Below are 15,206 nucleotides of genomic sequence, written 5' to 3'. Positions count from 1 at the left end.
TTTCCTTATTTTATTTTATTTTATTTTATTTTATTTTATTTTATTTTATTTTATTTTATTTTATTTTATTTTTGTCTCACTGTGTAGCCCTGGCTGTCCTGGAACTCACTGTATAGACCAGGCTAGCCCCTAACCCACAAAGTTCCACCTACCTCTGCCTCCCAAGTGCTGGGATTAAAGGCGTGTGCCACCACACCCATCTGAGCCTACTTTTCTTATATGATTCTTTATGTTACTTAATGCACAATGTTGGAGAGAGCTCTAAACACCTATTTCAAGTTGGTCATTCCCTGGCTAAAATTTTTCTATAATTTTGCATTTCTATGAAGCAAAATCTAAATCCTGATATGGCCCTTATGATGCTATGTGAGCCCCCACCTCCACACACCTCCACACACCTCCACACACTACTTTGTTCCCACATTCCAGCCTCCTCCTCTTCTACTCTTGGACCCTGACTTCATTGTGGTCATCACCATACAGCCTTCCAGCAAACCGCTCCCTTTCCAGCAATGTCCCTCCCCAGCAGTAGCTATTGGCTGGTTTCTACTCACCCTTTTAGTGGTGGCTGAGGGGCCACCTCCTCAGAGATGTTCCTTGACCTTCCCACCCGAATTTAGTGCCCCTTGCCCTCTGTGTTCTTTTTATTTCTCTCAAAAATATATTTATCAATTTTTGAAAATTTTCTGTATATGCATATTTTGCCTGCATGTGTGTGTGTGTGTGTGTGTGTGTACCATGTTCATGCCTAGTATCCACAGAAGGTAGAAGATGGTGTGGGGTCCCCTGGAACTTGAGTTATGGATAATTGTAAGCCACCATGTAGGTTCTGGGAATCAAACATGGCGCCCCTGCAAGAGTAGCAAGTTCTAACCACTGGACCATCTCTCAGAAACTCCTGTTCTTTTCTTCCTTGCCACCACTTGTAATTAATTATTTATCCCTCACTGTGAGTTCCTTTTTGGTGTGTCTCCTTTCTTAGACAGTGAGCTCCTAGGGTAGAGCCCAGTTTTCTTCACCTTCTTCTTAGCCCTCAAGGGTTGGCCCAGATGCTTGTTGGGTGATGAGGAAGAGAAGGGCAGAGGGAATGAGCAGATAAATGAAATCTCGGGTTGCAAATTCTTGACCTAAGGACTCTGCCACACTGAGGGACTCTCATGTGCCTCTCTAAGCTCTTTTGTAATGAACCTTGCACTTTTTAAACAGGTGGCTTTCCCCTAGACTATTTTTATAGAAAAAAAGAGGCAAATATAGAGATAATTACTGATTCTCACTCATCAAGTCCCCGTTCCCTATCACCAACATCCTCTCCAGAGTCTGTTGCAGAATTTCTGGGAACCACAGGAAATAAGTCGACTGACCACTTGAAATGCTCCTACAAAAATAGACCGGATTTGGCCTCCTTCCTGTGAAAGGATGCCTTTCCTCAAGGCAAACATTACAAAGACATTTTATCTGCTTCAAGGAGCTTCTCTCTTCAATCATTCTCTCAGCAGAATCTATCTGGCCAGACTCAGATTTCCGTTCTGAAATTACCCCCCTTGCCGGCTGGGTCATTACTTTAGTCAATTGCTCATTTATTATTTTGATGCTGTTGTTTGTGCATTAAAATGAGAAGATGGTAGGAAATCAAGCTGCTAGGGCGATCCTCCAGGAGAGGAAACTCTTTCCTCCCCAGAGCTCATGTCTCTCCCACTGCCTCCGACACGGATGTGAGGGAGGCTTCCCTTCTTCCCTCTCCATTCTCATACCCAGTTCCTTACTTGCAACTTTTCAAGGCGAGCTTAACTGTCCTTATTAAAGGAAACTAACTCTGTGGAGTTATTGCGAAAACTTCCCAGAAGTCCAAGTCAGACATAAGTTCCTTGAAGGAAAAGCGTCACTGATTCGTCCACTGACTCGTCTGTCTCGTCTTTGGTTGCATCCTGCCTACGGAGTGCTTTAGGTTACCAACAGAAGAGCAGTGCTTCCAGGGAGTTGGGAACATAGAGATCCCAAATGAGAATGTTTTCCTTGAACAACAAAAATGTACGGAGACTTGGAAGGGGCTTTTGTTTGCTATCACAGCATCTCTAAGACACTTGTCTTCTCCTGTACCTGTACCTGTGTACATAATGCCCACACTTGGGGAACAGGGATGATTTTTAGATCTGTTGTATCAATTCAACAAAGCAGGAGGTGGAAAATTCATGTAGATAGGCAAAGATAGGAAAATTAGAATATATGCATAAATAATGAGGACATATTTTAAGGTATATGATTATTTCTGCCAGAATTAATTCCCATTACATTTTCTTTTCTTTTTGACATAGTCTCATGTAGTTCAAGCTGGCCTCGAACTTTCTGTGTACTAGAGGCTTGCCTTGATCTCCTGACCCTCCTTCCTCTACCTCCTAAGTGCTGCAGGGTTTATAAATTATACCCCACGACGCTGGGCTCTTCTGTTAATTTTTATATTAAAAATGTAAACATTTTATAAAATGAAATTATGTAAACACATATTTATATAAACATATTGTAATGTTTGATATTGATTGTCAACAGTATTTAGAATGTTTGAAGAGATAGGTCTCTGGGCATATCTGTGAGGGATTTTCTTGATTTGGTTAAATGAATCAGGAAGACCCAAACTATGACAGCACGTAGGTGGGAGTTCTGGACTGCAAAAAATGGGGAAAAGTGAGCTGAAAGCTAGCATTTGTCACTGTTTGCTCCCGGAGTGAGAACACGGTGCAACAAGCAACCTGATGTTCCTGCCAGCATGTCTTCTCTTTATGGTGAACTTAATCCTCAGACTTTAAACCAAAATAAGCCCTTCCTTCCTTAGGCTGTTTTTGTCAGCATATTTTACCATAGTAGCATGCAGATTAACTAGTACAGAAAGTTGGTACAGGGAGTGGGGTTGTCACTGTGATAAACCTGAGCATGGGATGTGTAAGCCTTTGGAACTGGCTTGTGGGAGGAATGTGGAAGAGTTCATAACTTGGGGCTAGGAACACTAGCTAGCACTCTTTAAGCAGAGCTTAATGGGTCTTTTTAGTAAGTGGAAGAGCAGAAGGCTTATCTTATGAGGCCTTTTTCATTTGTTTATAAGCACCAAGAAATCAGTGAGATCACTATAACAGTTTACCTCAGTAACTCCAAATTTGTAGACCTGGCTTCCTATCTAGCTTGGTACCAGCTCACTCTGGGCAGGTTCCCTGGATCCCCTGAATCCCAACATTCTCTCTCATAGGCTGATGGTGGTAATAATCTTGTGTGAGGTGGCCAAATGAAGTAATTGACCTCATACATGCATCACATCCACAAACACATAGGTCGTGGTGGACAAGAAGCTACTACCAGCTTCTGGTCAATTCCACTGCCACCATTGCCTTCCTAGTCTGTCTACCACAGGTCCCTGCTGCTAGGATTAGTTCAGGCAGTGTTAACTTAGTGATTAGTGGAATCTGCTCCCTTCCTTCCCACTTGTACTAGAAGAGAGACCAGTAGATTCCATCTTTCTGCGTGTCATAGTCTGAGGTGTGGCGTTTTTCTTTGTTTAGCATCTTTGGCACCTGCCTTCGGAATTCCCAGGAGATTGCAGCTTTCTCCTCAGCTGCCTCTCCTGTTATCCGCCCAGGTCCCACCATTCTGCTCACATCCTGAGCTTTCTTCCGTGTATGGCCCATCTCTCTGGGAATTATGACCAAGTCCCTCTTCTTAGTTCTAATGCACTGGCCCGAGTAACCCTGTGAACCCCTCATCTAGCAGGTTACCCCTGGGGACTCTGGTGAATAAATAGCTTGCTGTGTGAACCATGGGCCTCAGTAACTCTCTTTTTGTATTAACATAAAGAAAAGTGGTGCCACCTAAGGAGAAGACATTTGATTATTTTTCTTCCTTTAGCAAAATCATTGAAATGTCTCCAAAGCTACCCTTCGCCCCGCATGTGTAAGCAGTAGCTAAGGGACACTGCCCATTTCAATGTTTATTTTTTCTCTTTCTTTCCATTACTCGTATTTTCTTTACTGAATAATTGTTGTTGCTATGGGGGTGTGTGGAGGAAGAAGCAAAACAGAGCACAGGGCAGGAGGGGGCAGCCTTCTTGCTCTTGTTCTGTTGTGCAGCAGGAGGCTAGGGCCATGCAGAAGCACCTGGACATGATCTGATGTTTGTGGGTTTTTCCCAAGCTTTGCTTTGGCATGGTCTGCTACAAAGGCCCAGACTGTTCTGAGCTAAGCCAGCAAGAGGTTCTGAAGAATTAACTCAGGCCGACCCACAGCACAGAAGCAGGCAAGTCCATCCCAGATGAAATGGCAGTACTGAAACAAGATGACAGCACTGTGTTTTAGCTTCTTTCTGCCCTCATTTTATTTGGAGAGGTTGCTTCCACGGGTTCAAGAATCTGTATGTGTATACCTTCATGTAATGTGCGTTGTTGAGCACCTAGTAGTGCTAGGCACGAGGAGAGTAATAGAGAATAAGGCACACATAGTGAGGCACTCTTGAATTTCAAATTCCAGGGAATTCTGGATGAACTTGATGTTAGAACAGTGAAGTGGAAGGCTTTTAGGGAGGCATATGGCAAGAGATCTCCAGAGCCTGAGAGATGGCAAGGGGTCGTAGAGAAAGGGTGGTTCCTACTGGAAGGCAATAGAGAAAGTCATATGCAAAAGTGCTGAGTCCAGAAGGAGAATATTTCAGTTGAGGAACTAAAGAATCCATCAGGGAGGAGGAGAGATGGTTGTGGCTAGAGCGGCTGGTGAACTACTTGGAATTTTGTAGGCCTTTATTGGCAGGACTATGGGAAAAGACCAGACAAGGTAGGCTGGGCAGTGACATCATCAGGTTTGCAATTTTTAAAAGGTCACTCTGGCTGCTGAGTAGCATGGTGGACAGGTGGAGCAGGGGCGTGCGTGCAGAAGCCCACAGAATAGGAAAGGGAGCCTCCCATGCGTGGGTATGTTTCCCAAGGGCAAAGTCGGTCTTCAGGGCTGCCTCATCAGAATATTTTGGGGATGTCGGTCCAGACACCTTCTCTGGTCTTGGGAATGTGGGACTCAGATGTGAAGCAGCTGACTGAGGTGAGACATGGCTTCAGCTCAGGCCATGACACCTAGCTGAGGAGCCAGCTCACCCTCTTGTGCCAGGCTGGGCACTGGGACCATCGTCCACTCCTCTTTTGCCCGTTTTTCACTTATGGGAGCCTAGACAGACGGCCGGTGCTTCAGCAGATGAGTGTGACGTCCAGACCTGCCTTCCAGCCACGTGGTTCTAACTATTCTGACAACAGCTGTCATTTCTAGGAGGGCGTGGCCAGGGAAGACAACCAGCCCTCCAAATCCCTAGCCACTTCTGTTCCCCCTGGCACTTGGTGATGCCAGAGAAGGTGGCTGAGACCACCAGCCTGGCCTCTTTCATTTATTCTACAAATGGCCACGGAGGATCGACTGTGTTCTGGCACACCTGCAGAGTTTATATTTGAGCTGTTTCCTGGTCTTTGTGTTGAGAGAAGACAGATGGCCCACGACTTCCCTGGCATCACATCCATCAGTGGCTTCCAACAAGAGTGAACTTCCAGTTACAGAATATGCCAGCATTGTGTTTGTCTTTGATCTTGCTTTCCTGTTGGACCAGCCCTGTCTCCACCCCACCTGCCTTGGGAAGACAGGGCACTTCTGCTTTTCCCTCAGAGCACGTCTCAGGCTTACCGTTTGGCCGTTTGCATTAGGGATCGAACCCCTGCCTGTCTTGCTCAGCTTTTAATTCCCAGCTTCTCACATAGGTCTGGCATGTAACACATGTTTAATAAATATGTTGGGTCATATAATATTAAAAAAAATCAACTCAAAATGGACGAACATCCTATGTATAAAGCCTAAACCATTAAACTACTAAAAGAAAAGCCATAAGAAAAAAACTTCTTAACAATGCTCTGGGGTGGAAACACGGCTCAGTGATTAAAAGCATTGCAGAGTACCAGGGATCAGTTCCCAGCACCCACACAGTAGCTTACAATCATCCATAACCTCAACATCCAACCCAGACAATTCAACATCCTTTTCTGGCCTATTGGGTATCATGCATTTATATGATATACAGACATATATGCAGGCAAATACTCATATACATAAAATAAAAATAAAGAAATCCTTGGGCCTGAAGATATGGTAAGGGATTCCACTATCAAATATATTGAAATCACTGTATTAAATAGACGTCTTTATCCCCACATCTACTGCAACCATGTTAGTTTTATCCTTGCTACAGCAACCAAGGTTAGGAATCAGCCTAGATGTCCATCAACAGATGGAATACTCTTTAGCCTTAATCAAAAGAAGAGAATAGTGTCATTTGCATCAAGATGGATGAACCCAGAGGTATTAACTAAGCAGATAAGCCAGGTACAGAAAGACAAAGAGCACAGATCTTGATTATAAGTTGAATCTAAAACAAATTGAATTCATAGCAACCAAAGGTAGTGGTACCTGCAGAACGGGAAAGGAGGGGAGTGGTATGAGCCCATAGTTCTGGTTAGGCAGGATGACTAAGTCATGGAGCTGTTTGTAGAATGGTGTCAGTAGTTAATAATAGTGAGTACTTGGGGCTAAGGGTGTAGCTCAGTGATCCTGGATTCAATTCCCAGTATCATATAAAACCAATGTTGTGGTATACACCTGTAATCCTAGCCCTTGGGAGGTGGAAGCAGGAAGATCATGAGTTCAAAGTCATCCTCAGCCACATGAGACCTTATCTCAGAAAGAAGAGAAATAAAGAAACACACTTTAGTACGTAAAGAAAATGCAAGCGCTTCCTAATTATATCCCTTCCCATAAACTGTGTCCAGTTGATGTCCACTCATTTGAACAAAGTGACAGTCACTGCCATGTTCTGCTGATACTTAGTGGACTTCCAAACTTGTATATTTGTGCACACATCTCCCTTAAGGACAGAGATTAAATCTGGCAATTATGATTTCAGATATTAAGAACTATGATTTCAAAAGGCAATGCCAATGAGTATGACAGGAAGAGAAGACTACAGGTTACATACATACATTTGTACACACATACACACTATAGAATACATACACACCTTAAAATACGATCATAGCCAGCACTGAGTGATAAGATTATAGCTAAGATATCTTTAACAGTTTATAGTTTAATATCAAAGGTTTTATTTTTTGTGTTGTATTATTTTTATACAATTTATAAGGAACCCTTTTTATATAACCAGGGAAATTTTAATAATTAATTTTAAAAATGCTGGATATCCCCCATGTCAGTCCTGAATTTAATGCCTTGAGTTTGTGCTGAGAGCATCTCTCTTAAGGCTCCCTCTAGGAAGGTGGAGATCCCCCCTCAAATGAACCTTGAACTTTCTCGGTAGCTGATCTTAAGGTTCACATGAGAGGGGTGATTGTGCAGGGATGCCTTGCTCTGCATTTAGTATAGGAGAAAAGAGGGTCTTCTTCTCAGGTGGTCACCTGACTTCATCTAATCCTCAATTCCTCATGCCTCTGCCAACATACCTCTGTCAGCCGCATCTGCATTTGTACCCCAGTTCCACAATGCCCACCACAGAATCTGAGCCGTGCCATTAGCCTTTGTGATCAGTCCTTCACCTGCAAACTAGCAAGGATATGAGAAGGGGACCATAGACAATATTGGTCAGCCTGTGTCGGCACAGCCCTGCAAGGCTGGCTGCTCTCATGCCCTTTAGCTTCTCCTCATCTTCTCCACCTATCATATGAGGAGCATTGCTCTGAGTTAATTGGCTCTATACACCCAGAGTCATACAGCGAGAACTGTGCCCTCCAGAATGGCCCCAGGAGCACATGAATACAAAACAGGCTTAGAACATAGTTTCTCCTTACCTGCTGGCACGTGGCAGGCTTTCTAAAGAGGTGGTAGAGCCTTCAGAGATTAGATGTCTCTGGCCAGGAATGCCCTAGGAGCTTGGCTGTGCCTGGTGCCTGCTTCCCTCAGGAAGCCTGGGCTCTCTTTAAGCTGGGCCTCCTGGCCTCTCTGACTCAGACAGTCTTAGGTCATCCTGAGCCAGCCTTCTCCTCCCTACCTTCCCACCTTCTACCTGCTTCTCTGAACATTTGTTATCTTTCTTGACAGCATCTTTAGCCCCGCCCATCTTCATGGTTATCTCTCTGTACACACCTCTGTCTCTGTCTCTGTCTCTCCCAAACACACACACACACACACACACACACACACACACACACACACACACACAGGTCTTGTCTGGGTGAAAGACGCCTACATTGTAACTCCAGGCTTCTATGCTTTTCCAGCGACTCTTGGAATAACCTCAAACTTTTCTCTTCAGCTTGTTTGGTCTGCCTTCAATTCTGAGCCAGCCAGAAGTTTTTTTGTCCTTCCTGTCTACCATGCATCCAGTCCTATGGCTGCTGGTCCCCAGACCTCCCTGGACTGCCAGAGTACATATTTTATCTATTGGTTGTGCCATTTTACTACACTTGCCTGCTTATCTTCCCTAGATTGGTAGCTGTGCAGCTGCTGACAGGATCTCTGGCAAAGAACCAGAGTGCCTGGCACATAGTAGGCCCTCAGCACATGCCACATGGACAAACAAGTAACCCAACCTTAGTATGCACAGGGGGCTCAGAGCAAGCCAGCATTTCAGGTGGAGAGCCGGCCAAGCCACCAGCTTCCACGCGCACTGGCACCTCGCCCAGTCTGACTCTGGCATCCAGATTGCCTTTAAGCTTCAGCAGGTAAGCAGGTGTCCCTGCAGCGTCCCGGGCGGGAGGGTGGGTGCCAGCCACATCTTGAAGGGGGTGAGTAACCACCCAGGCAGCGCTTAGCTTTAAATCATGGCTTACACTGTGGTCATCTCCTGAAGCTCCCTGCTTAAAATGGAAAGTGGCATTACTCATGACGAATGACAGACAATAAAACAGTCCTCTAGGCAGGGCCAGACACAATGGCGTGAGTACTCCCGGTGACGGATACGGATGAGTACATCGGCTCTGAGACAGTTCAGTCACAGCAGGGTTTTGGGTTACACTTCCAAATTAGCTCATCACTCAGCACCTTGCTCTCTGGGGTGCCGGGAGACATCTCGTTCCTCAGCTATGGCAGGCTCGATGGGAGAAATGTCCCTGAGTCAAGATTGCAAGGTGGGAGATTAGAGCTGAGTCTGAAGTCCCTAACTCAGTGATCCTGAGTAACTGACCCCAACCCCAACCCCACCCCACCCTGCACCCTCAGGATCCTCATCTGTGAAGTGAGTAAAATAGCCATACCTCCTCCAGGGTCATTGGGATAAGTTAATAATGAAAACTGGTAGAAAATGTCTACTGCAGTGTCTGGCACATGGTTGACATTTCGTTGGTGGTGGCTGCCATTGTTGGTCATGTCCTCTTGCCCTTCTCTTCCCACATCCTCTCCGTCTACACGTTTCACCTCCACGTCTCTGTCTGCATGCTCACCTCCACGTCTCTGTCTGCATGCTCGCCTCCACGTCTCTGTCTGCATGCTCACCTCCACGTCTCTGTCTGCGTGCTTGTCTCAGCTTCTCTGTCTCTACGCTCTCCTCCGCTTCTCTGGCTACATACATGTTTTCACTCCTTCGTTCATGCTACGTCAGCTTCTACCTCGTGGCCTGCAGACCTCAGCTCCTGCCTCTACCGCCCTCCTGAGCTCAGGCCGCAGCCCAGCCTCCCTCCCTGGCTGTCCCTCTTGGCTCTTGGGTCCCCTCTCCTTTCGTAGGAGTCTGTCAGCTTGCATATGAAGATCCTGCTACCTGATATCTGACTTCTCACCATTTCTTTCCATTTTCAGAATCCATGACCCAGCACAGCATGTGATAAAATGTGTGAGAACGGATAAATCTGGTTTTCCTGAGGGCTTGTGGACAGAATGCACAGAAGGGCTTAAGATACAAATGTAATATTTTTTATCAGGAAAGAATGTATTTTACTGATAATAGTGCCATCAGTGGATTCCTTAATTAGATTCATATTTTTCTCAAGAAAGGTGTCATTTGCCTACAGCAGATAACACACATTCAAGACACACACGTGTGGAGACTCTGTGTGGGAAAGGTGTAGACACTGAACCAGGAATACAGTTATCCGGAACTCTTCTCAGGAGTCAGAGATCTCCCCTTTGGCCACCAAGGACTATATTAAGCTGACAGTGACCTCGAGCCAAAGCCTCCTTCCTCGAGGCTTATGTTCTCAGCACACTGACTGGAGTTCTGTCTGTGCTGAGCACATTTCTATATAGCATGGAAGACGGTGTCCAAATAAATTAAGGAAGTGGCTCTAAGCCCCACATTTTAGGATTTTGACCAACTTGGGAGATTAACATGCGTAAATAATCCTCAAAAAGAAATAACAGCGTGTCACCAATGATCTAGATGTTTGTTTGCATCTTGAGACAGGGTCTCCAAGGGCAGCCTACAGTGGCCTGGGACTCTAAACCCTTCCATCTTAGCCTCCTCGGTGATTGCATTAGAAGCATCCACCACCACATTCCACCTGGCATCCATGTTTTATTTTGTTGCCTGTCTGTTGGCTGAGGGTCTCAATAACCCAGGCTGACCTTGAACTTGCTGTGTAGTTGAGGCTGGCCTCGAACTCCTGATCCTCCTGCCTTTACCTCCTTAGTGCCATGATTACAGATGTGTTCCACCATACCTGGTTTAATGTGGTGCCGGGGATAGAACCCAGGGATTCATTCATGCTTGGCTAACACTTTACGGACTAAGCTATATATATCCATGCTCTCTACTTTTAATAGGAGTCCCTGCAGGGTGCTTTTTTGAGGAGAAAGGTAGCTTGGTCTGGTATGTATACATGATTAATGGTTCAAAACGCTAAGAGTGGCTGGTACATTGGGCAAAGTTCACTGTGTAGTAAGGAAAAGCACCTGGGTAACAAGAGAAGGGAAACTACCCACTTTGGGGCATTTATAGGTCCGTGGGGATATAGTAAGTGGGAACATGGGGAACGGAGATCATATATAGCCAGACTTTATACCCCATTGCCTGTTTGACACCGCAGCTTGGAAATGCACTAATTATTTTTACGTCATGGGACTATTGGCTCCCCAAGCTCCCTTTTGCCCAGTACTTCAAATTTTAGAAAATGTTCTCAGTGCCTCAGCTGAGACACAAAGAGCATTTCACCTCTCCCCTCTAACTCATCAGCAAGTTTTGTCTCCAAAGTGTGTCATCCTTCTGATTTCTACTCTCTCCACGGCTGCCACTGTGCCCCAGACCACCTGCGTTCAGTCACTACGCTCCTGGATCAGTTTCCTTGAGATAGTTTATGTCCCTTTGCTTGTTCAAAATGCTCCCATTGAAGCTGGGGGCTTAGCACTGTGACCGGATGTTTGCTTTGTGGGCTGAGCAGCTTCCGGGCTCTCCTTGGCCCCGCCCTTCTACTTTCTCTGCTCGCCAGCCAGCAGTGCTCTGCCCATGCCGTAGCTTTCCCTGCCTTCCCAGCATCGCTTTGCCCCGAACATGAGTCCCTGAAACCCAGATACGCTTCTTCTCTTAGTTCTTCTGACCCACCCATTGCTCAGGTGTTCGTTTGGATACCACTACTACCGAAGAGTCCTCCTTGATCCTCAAGTTCCCAAGATGCTTCAGGTGACTCATAAACATATTCCCTTTCAGAAGCCCTGGTCCGGTAGAAAGCAGAACGCCTGAGGGATAAATGCTATGAAGTTGGCAGGCTGCGCTTGCTCTGTCTGTAGGACAGAGAGGAGGAGTGTCCCTCAGACTGTGGAATGTGGTTCCCGGGCCACAGAGTAGTCAAGAGGCGGTGAGCATCTTCACCATGCTGCTCTTGATGAAGCACCTGTCCAACCAGCAAGGCCTGTTGTGGGTCCATCCTTTCCTGGATTGTCGCTAACTTGGACATGATTGTCACACCATCTGGCTCACTCACATTTACCTCAATAACTGCCACTGGCTTTCCTGGGCCTTCTTGGCCCATTTAGATGGTTTCTTAATACAGCGGTCACCAGCCAAGCAGACTTCAGGAACCACGCTCTTCCTTGGCTTCTTTATTCTCTTTCCTGTTTGAATAACCCAATATTTATGTTTTCCCCTGAGCACAAACTCTGGGCAGAGGGCCTTTCCCATTTTCCTGCTTTTTCCTGTTTCTGCTTCATGTCTGGAGGAAGGACTTTGGCTCTGTCTTTCTCTGTCCAGCAGACAGGTAGGTACTGCTCCTGCAAAGTCTCCTCAGTTTATACCTCCTTTATACCTCCTCTTTATACCTCCTTTTCTTTGCTCTGTCTGTAGGACAGAGCAGCAATCCAGGAAAGGATGGGCACACAACAGGCCTTGCTGATTGGACAGGTGCTTCATCAAGAGCAGCATGGTGAAGACGCTCACCGCCTCTTGACTGCTCTGTGACCCGGGGACCCATTCCACAGTCTGAGGGACACTCCTCCTCTCTGTCCTACAGACAGAGCAAAGAAAAGGAGGTCTTTTTCTTTGTATTTTCTCCACATGGAGCTGTTTATGGCAAAGCTCAGACCCATCAACTGTTTTTGCCTTCTTTGAATGTTCACATACCTCTTGATTTTCTCTCTCTCACGTTTAACGTGGAACTCTTACACAGCCAATAAATGACAATGGTGGAGAGATACCTATAACTGCTTGTTTGTGACAGCCCAAGCTGGCTTTGAACTTTCAACCCTTTTCCACCTCCCAAGTGATTATAGGCCTGGTCAATACACCCAGTATCCTATAACTGTTCTTAGTTTATAGACTTGATTTTAAAAAAAAGTCTCAAGGTCACAACAAAACCAAGCAGAGGGGCTGGAGAGATGGCTCAGTGGTTAAGAGCACTGACTGCTCTTCCAGAGGTCCTGAGTTCAATTCCCAGCTACTACATGGTGGCTCACAACCATCTGTAATGAGATTCCATGCCCTCTTCTGGTGTGTCTGAAGACAGCTACAGTGTACTCACAAACATGAAATAAATAAATAAATCTTAAAAAAAAAGAAAGAAAATGTAAATGAATAGAATGACTGATTAATTAAAAAAATGAAAGTGTATTTAAAAGAAAAAGAACAGAGAGTATAAGTTCCTTCCCCCACCCCCAAGTCTCTGTCCTAGTGACCACTTTCTACTAGAGTAACACAGGAACCTACACTGACAGCACATTGCTAGCTGAGGTCTGGAGTTTACAATGGGTTTTCTCTTGGGATTTTACCTTCTAAAGGTTATAACAAACATAATGACTGCTGTCTCTCTTCACAGTATCACACAGCTGGCTTCCCTGCCTGAAAAAAGTTGTCCTTGTCTACAGATTTATCGAACTGCAGGTGTCCATAGACATCTTTCTGCCTCCATGTTCTAACTTTCTCAGATAACCATCAGATATGAATGAGACAGCCTGCAGCCTTTCCGGTTGGCATCTCTCGGTCATTTGTCTTTAAAATGCCTCCATACGTTCTTGTAACTTGATAGCTCATGACTTTTTTAGTGCTAAGTAATATTCTGCCATGTGGACTTTTAGTAACTTTTTCAATTCCATTTCTGAGACTGGCTAGCAGGGTAACCAGAAGCACAAGCTGAAAGACTCCACAGTAATAGCCGTTATGGATATTCATTGAATGCTTTGTACCAGGCACTCTCTGGAGTAGCCTTCAGCACATCGTGCTTTTAAAGCCCATGGTGTAGGTGCTATCAACTGTTTTACTTTGCTGATGAGGACTGGATGAAGCCCAGGGTGTTCTGTTATTGTTCAAGGCCACAAATCCAGTAAGGGGGCTTCATGATCTCAACCCAGAGACTTTGACCTCAGGTCTTAAGACAGATAGATGTACATTTCACAACAGGGGCATGCTCCAAGAAAGGTGTCACAAGGCTGCTCTGTCACACAAACAACATAGACGCTACTCAGACAAGCTAAGACAGTGACAACATCCCTAGACTTTGTCATCTTCTGGGACCACCCTGTATAGCAGCCCATGCTCATCCTGCTGGAGCTCATGATTGTATTTGGCGTGTCCCACCCAAGAAGGTAAACAGTGTCCTTCTACCGTCACCAAGGATCGCCTCTTACTAATGTCAATATTTTGATGTAGGACTATTGGAATTATAAGGTGCCTTTCTTTTTCTGATGAGAAATTCAGAGCGCCACAGTGCTTGGAAATAACCAGTGCTTCTCCAGCCAGCGGTGGAACTGGAGCTGTCAGCCTTGAGTGTGAATGTTCGGCCCTACTCGGAGAGAGCGGCCATCATCTACCAGTCACTCTGCCCAGGGGATCGTCCCATCCACGTGCATAATGACCCTCTTAAAGCAGATGTGCCCCTCGAGCCTCATAGTGCTCCCCATACTCCTCCCAATATTGTACGCCCTGCTCCCAGCATGAGCCAGCACATACCACCCTAGGAGAGCCAGAGTCTGTACCTGGATGGCAGCCATGTCAGTACTGACTTTACTATTTCTCTCTCTCTCTCTCTCTCTCTCTCTCTCTGTCTCTCTCTCTCCCTACATGGGCGTCCACACACACACACACACACACACACACACACACACACGTCCTCCCCAACTCCAGAGGCGGGTGGTTCAGCCTGACTACATTTGCTCACTCCCCGTTCCCCTCCACTTCCTTATGCCCTGAATTTCCAGACAGAGTCAAAAACGGGTTCACGTCAAACTTGTTTTCCTTCAGTGTAATTTTCCATTTATAGCTAGCTGGTCTTCTCTTGAAAGGCTCTGTTCCTCCATTGCTTCTACCCCGACCCCCCACCTTGGGGTATTCAGGATAAACTCTTTGGCTTTTTATTTTTATTTTTATTTTTTTTTGAATCTTGTGGTCAGCTGACCAACCAGTCATTCATTCAGAATGTCTCCAGAAAAACCAGCGGTTACCTTTACAGACATCTACGCTAATTTCCATGGCTTCAGAGACCTGGCCTGGTGCCATGGGAACTGGTGAGCAGAAGCATTGGACTAGCCTGTGAGGTCCTTTCCTGCAAGCTCAGCCTGGTGAATGGGGGATACCGCAGGGATAGCAAGGCTTACCCATTCCACACGGTGTATCTACAGAGGAAGTAGACTCAGGGAAGCGAAGACCACTTTCAGCCATACCCATTGAGGGTCTGATGACTGACTTTGCTGGTCTCCTGTTTCAGACATATCTACCTTCTTCTGACCCCTTAGCTTCTGCTGTAATTTGAATGTAAAATGTCTCCCTTAGTCTCACGAGGC

General features: G+C 45.8%; 1 protein-coding gene across 3 annotated transcripts in view; it reads right to left on the bottom strand.

Moving 5' to 3' along the window:
* Fgf1 (fibroblast growth factor 1) overlaps positions 1 to 15,206 on the bottom strand; it is a 92,966-nt gene that overhangs the window by 35,773 nt on the left and 41,987 nt on the right. The window contains exon 1 of one of the 3 annotated variants that reach the window (XM_052155760.1): positions 7,862 to 7,976. The exons of the other annotated variants lie outside the window; for them this stretch is intronic. The gene's annotated coding sequence lies outside the window, so the exon portion shown is untranslated. Of the gene's footprint in view, positions 1 to 7,861; positions 7,977 to 15,206 lie in introns of those variants that run through there. 3 annotated transcript variants of the gene reach the window in all.

The sequence above is a fragment of the Apodemus sylvaticus genome, chromosome 13 (genome assembly GCF_947179515.1).
Source record: "Apodemus sylvaticus chromosome 13, mApoSyl1.1, whole genome shotgun sequence".
Lineage (NCBI taxonomy): Eukaryota > Metazoa > Chordata > Mammalia > Rodentia > Muridae > Apodemus > Apodemus sylvaticus.
The sequence above is the reverse complement of the archived record's forward strand: the minus strand, read 5'-3'. Positions and strand labels throughout refer to the sequence as shown.